Source organism: Stenella coeruleoalba, assembly GCF_951394435.1.
Source record: "Stenella coeruleoalba genome assembly, chromosome: 10".
Lineage (NCBI taxonomy): Eukaryota > Metazoa > Chordata > Mammalia > Artiodactyla > Delphinidae > Stenella > Stenella coeruleoalba.
The window spans coordinates 43,932,928-43,942,049 of NC_137156.1; positions in this window are offsets into that span (position 1 = coordinate 43,932,928).

Sequence of the window (9,122 nt, forward strand, 5' to 3'; positions counted from 1 at the left end):
GTACAACTCACCTTAGGAGAGGCCTGTGGGATGGACTCAGGCCTCCCTCTGCTGGTCCTACAGCTCTTACTTCCCCACAGGTACCGAATCAAGGGCAACAACTTCCTGAATGCAAATCTTTATCCGAGACTGTTTCCTGGGAACTAGACCTAAGGAAATTGGTGCCAGAAGTGAACGGAGGAAGCAGTCTCTAAAATGGGATTTGGGAGCTACCTTGCTGGTTATTTTCAGTTGGTTCTCATCCATGAAGTAGTTTTGACATGAAGACTCCCTGGAAACCTGCGGCAATGTTTAAAGATTATTAAAAGACGCACTGCTGGGGGTAGTTTTGCCCCACAGAGGACATCTGGCAACGTCTGGAGACACGTTTGATTGTCACAATCACTGGGCACTGCTGGCAACTAGCGGGTAGAGATCAGGGAATACCGATAGAATGGTTACAGTGCACAAGACTGGCCTCCAGAACAGAAGTATCCTGCCTGAAATGTCTTCAGATCCAGGCATGCTGATCTATACAATTGAAATACACCAAGGATGTAGTTGACCAGTTAGCTGAGGTTAGCTGCCTCCATAAAAAGTCCCTTGCCTGGTTTCCGTATCTGAGCCAATTTTCAGACCAAAACCCAACTGCCTGAAGAAAAAGCCAGATTCCCAGATCCTGTACTGCTACAGCAACTATTTACAGTAATCCATCTAATGTTTCCCAAAGGGACCTACAGCCACTTACTTGAGTAAATGAACACTGTGTGAAGGGGATACCAAACATTACAGTCTCCTGCACACAGGGCCCAAGTTGACATTGATACTCGGGACCCAAAGTGTCATTATGCTCCCTTGTTAGAATGGGGAGGAGAAGGACCACATAATATATGGAGGCCTGGTCCCCTACGTCCCCATGGTCATTTCCAGTCCCTGAATATATAGTTGGAATAGACGTATTTGATAGTTGGAACATCCTGAACCATTCATTCCTTGACCTTATAAGACCTATCACGGGAGTTGTTTTTGTCATTATCATAAGGGCAAGTGGAAGCCTCTGAAAATGTTCATTCCTCCCATTCAGCCAAGACAGGATGGAAGGGAGGGAGGAAGGGAGGAAGGAAAAGGGGGTGGGGGAGGGGGAGAGGAAAAAAGAGAAGAAAAGAGAAAGAAAAAAGGAAAGGAAAGAAAAGAAAAGAAAAAAGAAAAATAAAGGAGAAAAAGGAAAAAAGAAAAAAAAAAGCATTTTGTGAGATCTTGGAGAAATGGCAGAGATTATTGCCATCCTCAAGTATTTAAAGAAAAGGATGCAGACGTGATGACCCCATCATAAGTCCATTTATTTTTCCAGCTTTATTGAGGTTTAATTGCCAAAATTTTAAGACACTTAAAGTACATATTGTGATGATTTGCTATACTTACACATTGTGAAAGGATTTCCTCCATCAAGTTAACATCCATCACCTCACATATTTACTCACTTTTTTTGGTAAGAATATTTAAGTTCTACCCTCTTAGAAAATTTCCATTACATAACACAGTGTTACCAACTACAGTCACCATGTTATACATTACACATTAGATTTTCAGACAGTATTCATCTTATAACTGAAAATTTCTATGCTTTACCAACCTCTCCTTATTTCCCCCACCCTCTAGCCCCTAGCAACCACTTTCCTGCTCTCTGATAAACCCCCTTTAATCACCAGTACAGTGGACTACCAAACTCAACCCCAATTGTAGCTTCTGTGCCAGTAGTGTTGTCTTTGCAAAAACAAATTAACACTGCCTCAGGTACAGGTATGTAGCCACTGTTCGGGATAGTGCATTGTTTTCTATAACTGATGGAAAGGAGACCATAAATAATTTCCATTTGTTTGGGACAAACCACATTAGACGTTTATATAATTTTCCCAGGGCTATAATAACTCTCCTACCATCTGGCATATTTCAAGGGGTCTAAACTATCTGGACATTCTGCAGAACATCACACCATTCCACGACATCAATGAAGAGTTAATCAAAATTCTAACAGTATGAAAGGCTACTCAGTGTGCATTAAGAAATTGTAAAAGTAATTCAGGGGTCTTTGGGGTTGTTTTTTACTGCAGGCATCCAAAAGCAAACAAAACAAAATAAAAATGACTGCAATACTCAATACAGAACTCAAAGCATCAAACAGCCTGATGAATACCATAGAAAACCCACCTCCATAGAACATTGTATTAGCCAAAAATGTCAGGACTGAATATGACCACTCCTCCATTTCAGACTCAGAGTGGAAAAGAGTATATCAAACATGGCAGTTTCTCACAATGGGTCCTGGTACGGGCTCCTGGCTTTGCAGTATAGCCACCTCCCGCAGTATCTCCGATCCAGGTACATACCATCAGTTAGATACTACTGTCCAGGTAGGGACCACTATCTAGCTCCAGACATCCACTATTATCAATGATTGAACCCAGCACCCGAGACAAAAATCTATTTGCCATCCCTGGTGTGATGGAAATGTTCTTCTCACCACTATGTACTTCCTTCACTCCTCTATGAAATGGAGATCATAATAGCTATAAAGAGTTGTGGCAAAGCCAAGCTTAGTGCTGTACCTGTAATAGCCATTAGACTCATCAGAGGTACAGGCAATCATTTTTTGTTCATTGATTCACTCACTTAATTTTGATTGGACACTTAACATATTCAAGATCCTATGCCAGAACTTGGTCAAAGAAAAGAAAGTTCATTTTGGGATGGAGATCAAATTTAAAAAGTGTTACTCTAGTAAAGACATTTCTAAAATAAAGCCTTACTTACTCTAGTAGCTTTGTTTCTAACACCACTACTGAAGCAAATCTCAGAAGTCCCTTAAAAATGAAGGTGTAGTAAGCCAGCCAGAGTGGTGGCGAAAAAATCCTGGAGAAAAACCACCTGGCTCCACCTTGTCCTGATGCTCAGACCTGAGAAAATCACTGAATTACTTGTCCTCATTCTCCTCTGTTTAAAGTGGGAAGTTGACTCTCCTCTGAGCCAAATGGCACTTGGCCCTTTGTTCTGTGAAAATTAAATGAGGGTGTGAATGTAAAGCATTTCCCACAGTGCTTGGTGAGGGGTTAACACCCGATCCATGTTTATCTTTTGCCTTTCTTAAGGCTAATTTGAAGACAGAGAAAGTACTTCTAATATTTTGAAAGGTAGGATAGCTTAAAATTATTCCATTTAGCATTTTAAAATGGACCTACTTTGCTTAAAATGTGCAATGAAAGGATTCATGGTTGATAGCAGAGCAGATTACCTTATACAACCCGAATAATACATGGAAATTACTCAAGGTCTTTGCAGCAAGGAGCTCCAAACACTTTGGAGACATTATCCCATTCTGGAGCCCGCCAACAATTTTCTCCACCTCCAGTGTGGACACCACCAGATCCACCCATCCTGTTCCACTTGGCAATGTCAACCTCAGTTTGAACCTTTAAGAGGCAACAGAGGGGCACTCACTTCATCATGAGGGTAAATAAGTGTTCATATTCAAAACCTGGCAGCATGATGCCATAAACGAGCATGGCGGTCACAGCTATTTACTTGTTGGAAATGTTTTTATGGAAAAAATACAAATTTAAAAGGCAAATTAAATACATGAATACTTCTGATTGGCATCACATCCTCAGAGGCAAGAGTACCCCCAAAACCCTCTATCCTCTTCACAAGCTAGATTTTAATTTTTTCTTTCACCCCAGGGAGCTTCATTTCAACTTCAAAGAGTAGTTTGGGGGTATAGGAGATCTACATTTTTTTTTAATGTAGATCTTTTTGTGCAATCAGGGCTGACAGATGGATGGTTAGACATTCATACCACAGCACAAGGTTTAAGTGGACCCACACCCTTGTGCAAAAGAGACTTCACAATGCCTTAAAGTAACTCAATTACTCATTTTGTCATTATTCTTGGAGGACACTGATTACTCTAAATGTCACTAAAGCTAATGGAATGGAAAAGCTTCTTGACCTCAAAATCTGTCAGAATTTTCAGAAACCATACCATTTGGGACATTCAAAATATGAAATAAACTGTGAAAAACTAAAGCAGTGGAGTGGGACTTTAGACAGTTTTGTAAAAGTTATGCCAAGGGAGGCATGGAGCCCAGGCAGGGGCCCTACTTGTTCAAGTCCAAGAATACTTATGTCGAAACCTAAGACTAAAGTTAATTCTCCTGCAACCTGTCCCCCTGCAGGCTTCCCCATCTCAGTAGATAGCCTATCTTTTCTTCTAAACTGCTGCTATAGCCTGGATGTTTTTGTTTCCCCCACCCACCCCCGCAAATTCATATGTTGAAACCGAATCACCAATGAGATAGCAGGTGGAAGCAGAGCCTTGGGGAGGTGATTGGGTCATGAGAGTTGGAATCTCCATGACTAGGATTAGTGGTCTTATAAAAGAGATCCTGGAGAGCTCCTGCTCTACTTGTGCCATGTGAGGACTCAGTGCAAAGACAACTGTCTACCAACTAGAAAGCAGGACCTCACCAGACACCAAATCTGCCAGCACCTTGATCTTGGACTTCCAGACTCTAGAACTAGAAGAGATAAATTCCTGTGGTTTACAAGCTTCCCAGTCTATAGTGTTCTATGATAGTTGTCCCAACAGACTAAGATAATCCCTAATGCCAGCCTACACATGGACTCATCCTGGACGCCCCTCTTCTTCTTATACCCTTTATCAGATCAACAAGCAAACCATGTTCTATCTTCAAAATAATCACTTCTCCCCTGAATGACTGGGAGAGATTTATAGGTGGTCTGTCTGCTCCTCCCAATTTTTTTTTTCTTTTGGTAGCAGATGGACCTGCAGAGATTTAATCGATGTAGAAAACACAGGATTGTCACCAGAGTGGGTGGTAACACATGAGCTATCCCCAAAGCACATAGAACGATCCAAATAACAAAATGGACATTCTTCTATGTGGTAGACTGATGCCTAAAAAGTATCTGAGGGGGTAACAAGCAAATTGGATCTTAGTTTCTTATTCCAGGACAAAGAAAGGAGGGGTGGGATGGTGGAGAGTTGGTTCTATGTCTGTCTGCATTCTTGACACCCACTCTCCAAGGCTCATTCTATTAAAACAGAAATCCAATCACATCACTCCTCTGGTTCAGTACCCTCCATGACTTCCCATTTCCATTAAAGAAAAATCCCATCCTTACCTCCATGACATTGCACAGAACCCCTTTCCTGAGCTCCTGGCCCACCCCTCCTACACCCCAGCTCTGGCCACACTGAATTCATTGCTGCCCCTTGAACTCCTTGGCATTTTACACCACCCCCACTGGACTGTTCTTCCCCTGTATGTCTCTGTGGCTCATTTCCTTCAAGCATCTGGTCTCTGAAAAGTCTACATAATATAATATGAAAAAAAATTCACAACAACAACACTCCTCTCCACTTTCTCACCCTTAATCTTTATAATGATTCTAGCATTCATCACCACCTAGCATGTTGTACATGTATCTGTTCATTTGTCTACTGTCTACCTTCTAACTCTTCCTATTAGACAAGCAGCCCCTTGAGGGTTCACTGCTGTATCCCAGTCATTAGAACACCTGGCATACACACCATGTTCAGTGAACACTTGTGGAATAAATAAACAGGTATGATTCATCCAACCAGAGTTCACATAAGTTATATTACAGCTTTAGAAACTAACAAAAATCCACTATCCATAGTGCTCCCAGAAACTCTGAGGAAGACAACTAGAATCACTATTTGCACTCAAACTGTGCAAAGGAAGCCTTCAAAAACACTTGGATATCAAGCATTTAGAGAAGAGTTAACACCTATCCTTCGCAAACTCTTCCAAAATATAGCAGAGGGAGGAACACTCCCAAACTCATTCTACGAGGCCACCATCACCCTGATACCAAAACCAGACAAGGATGTCACAAAGAAAGAAAACTACAGACCAATATCACTGATGAACATAGATGCAAAAATCCTCAACAAAATACTAGCAAACAGAACCCAACAGCACATTAAAAGAATCATACACCACGATCAAGTGCGGTTTATTCCAGGAATGCAAGGATTCTTCAATATACGCAAATCAATCAATGTGATATACCATATTAAAAAATTGAACGAGAAAAACAATATGATCATCCCAATAGATGCAGAGAAAGCTTTTGACGAAATTCAACATCCATTTATGATAAAAACCCTCCAGAAAGTAGGTACAGAGGGAACTTGCCTCAACATAATAGAGGCCATATATGACAAACCCATAGCCAACATCGTCCTCAATGGTGAAAAACTGAAAGCATTTCCACGAAGATCAGGAACAAGACAAGGTTGCCCACTCTCACCACTCTTATTCAACATAGTTTTGGAAGTTTTAGCCACAGCAATCAGAGAAGAAAAGGAAATAAAAGGAATCCAAATCAGAAAAGAAGAAGTAAAGCTGTCACTGTTTGCAGATGACATGATGCTATATGTAGAGAATCCTAAAGATGTTACCAGAAAACTATTAGAGCTAATCAATGAATTTGGTAAAGTAGCAGGATACAAAATTAATGCACAGAAATCTCTGGCATTCCTATCCACTAATGATGAAAAACCTGAAAGTGAAATCAAGAAAACCCTCCCATTTACCATGGCAACAAAAAGAATAAAATATCTAGGAATAAACCTACCTAAGGAGACAAAAGACATGTATGCAGAAAATTATAAGACACTGATGAAAGAAATTAAATATGATACAAATAGATGGAGAGATATACCATGTTCTTGGATTGGAAGAATCAGTATTGTGAAAATGGCTCTACTACCCAAAGCAATCTACAGATTCAATGCAATCCTTAGCAAACTACCACTGGCATTTTTCTCAGAAATACAACAAAAAAATTCACAATTTGTATTGAAACACATAAGACCCTGAACAGCCAAAACAATCTTTAGAACAAAAAACGGAGCTGGAGGAATCAGGCTCCCTGACTTCAGACTATACTACAAAGCTACAGTAATGAACATAGTATGGTACTGGCACAAAAACAGAAAGATAGATCAATGGAACAGGATAGAAAGCCCAGAGATAAACCCACGCACATATGGTCACCTTATCTTTGATAAAGGATGCAGGAATGTACAGTGGAGAAAGGACAGCTTCTTCAATAAGTGGTGCTGGGAAAACTTGACAGGTACATGTAAAAGTATGAGATTAGAACACTCCCTAACACCATACACAAAAATAAACTCAAAATGGATTAAAGACCTAAATGTAAGGTCAGAAACTATCAAACTCTTAGAGAAAACATAGGCAGGACACTCTATGACATAAATCACAGCAAGATCCTTTTTGACCCACCTCCTAGAGGAATGGAAATAAAAACAAAAATAAACAAATGGGACCTAATGAAACTTCAAAGCTTTTGCACAGCAAAGGAAACCATAAACAAGAAGAAAAGACAACCCTCAGAATGGGAGAAAATATTTGCAAATGAAGCAACTGACAAAGGATTAATCCCCCAAATTTACAAGCAGCTCATGCAGCTCAATAACAAAAAAACAAACAACACAATCCAAAAATGCGCAGAAGACCTAAACAGACATTTCTCCAAAGAAGATATACAGATTGCCAACAAACACATGAAAGAATGCTCAACATCATTAATCATTAGAAAAATGCAAATCAAAACTACAATGAGATATCATCTCACACCAGTCAGAATGGCCATCATCAAAATATCTAGAAACAATAAATGCTGGAGAGGGTGTGGAGAAAAGGGAACACTCTTGCACTGCTGTTGGGAATGTGAATTGGTACAGCCACTATGGAGAACAGTATGGAGGTTCCTTAAAAAACTACAAATAGAACTACCATATGACCCAGCAATCCCACTACTGGGCATATACCCTGAGAAAACCATAATTCAAAAAGAGTCATGTACCAAAATGTTCATTGCAGCTCTATTTACAATAGCCAGGTGATGGAAGCAACCTAAGTGTCCATCATCAGATGAATGGATAAAGAAGATGTGGCACATATATACAATGGAATATTACTCAGCCATAAAAAGAAACGAAATTGAGTTATTTGTAGTGAGGTGGATGGACCTAGAGTCTGTCATACAGAGTGAAGTAAGTCAGAAAGAGAAAGACAAATACCGTATGCTAACATATATATATGGAATCTAAGAAAAAAAAAAATGTCATGAAGAACCTAGGGGTAAGACCGGAATAAAGACACAGACCTACTAGAGAATGGACTTGAGGATATGGGGAGTGGGAAGGGTAAGCTGTGACAAAGTGAGAGAGTGACATGGACACATATACACTACCAAATGTAAAGTAGATAGCTAGTGGGAAGCAGCCGCATAGCACAGGGAGATCAGCTGGGTGCTCTGTGACCACCTGGAGGGGTGGGATAGGGAGCGTCGGAGGGAGGCAGACGCAAGAGGGAAGAGATATGGGAACACATGTATATGTATAACTGATTCACTTTGTTATAAAGCAGAAACTAACACACCATTGTAAAGCAATTGTACTCCAATACAGATGAAAAAAAAAAAAAAACCACTTGGAAAGGGAGCCGCATGGGGTGAGGAAGCTTCAACCAAAGAACAGTGGGTCAAACACCTGGACCACTGCTTTTCTAAAGTACAAAATATCCTGTGATTTAAAGGAATATCCATATTTCTGCTGAACAGTCTCCCTTAGGGCAGGGTGGGGTAGAGTAGAAAGTCTCCATTGGCATTACTGACTCTGATATATTAAGATAATATATCAAGAGTCTTGACCCCTGGGCTTCCCTGGTGGCGCAGTGGTTGAGAGTCTGCCTGCCGATGCAGGAGACACGGGTTCGTGCCCCGGTCCGGGAAGATCCCACATGCCGCGGAGCGTCTGGGCCCGTGAGCCATGGCTGCTGAGGCTGTGCGTCCGGAGCCTGTGCTCTGCAACGGGAGAGGCCACAACAGTGAGAGGCCCGTGTACCGCAAAAAAAAAAAAAAAAAAAGTGTCTTGACCCTGAGGGTCCAAATACCTACCAGTGTGCCAAATCTCTGGGAGGTTCTCTAAATTGGAAGGGGAAGAGCTGTGATCATAGTTATCAGTATCCACTTACTAAAGGCCCCATGGAATTCTGGGAGTAATGATGAGC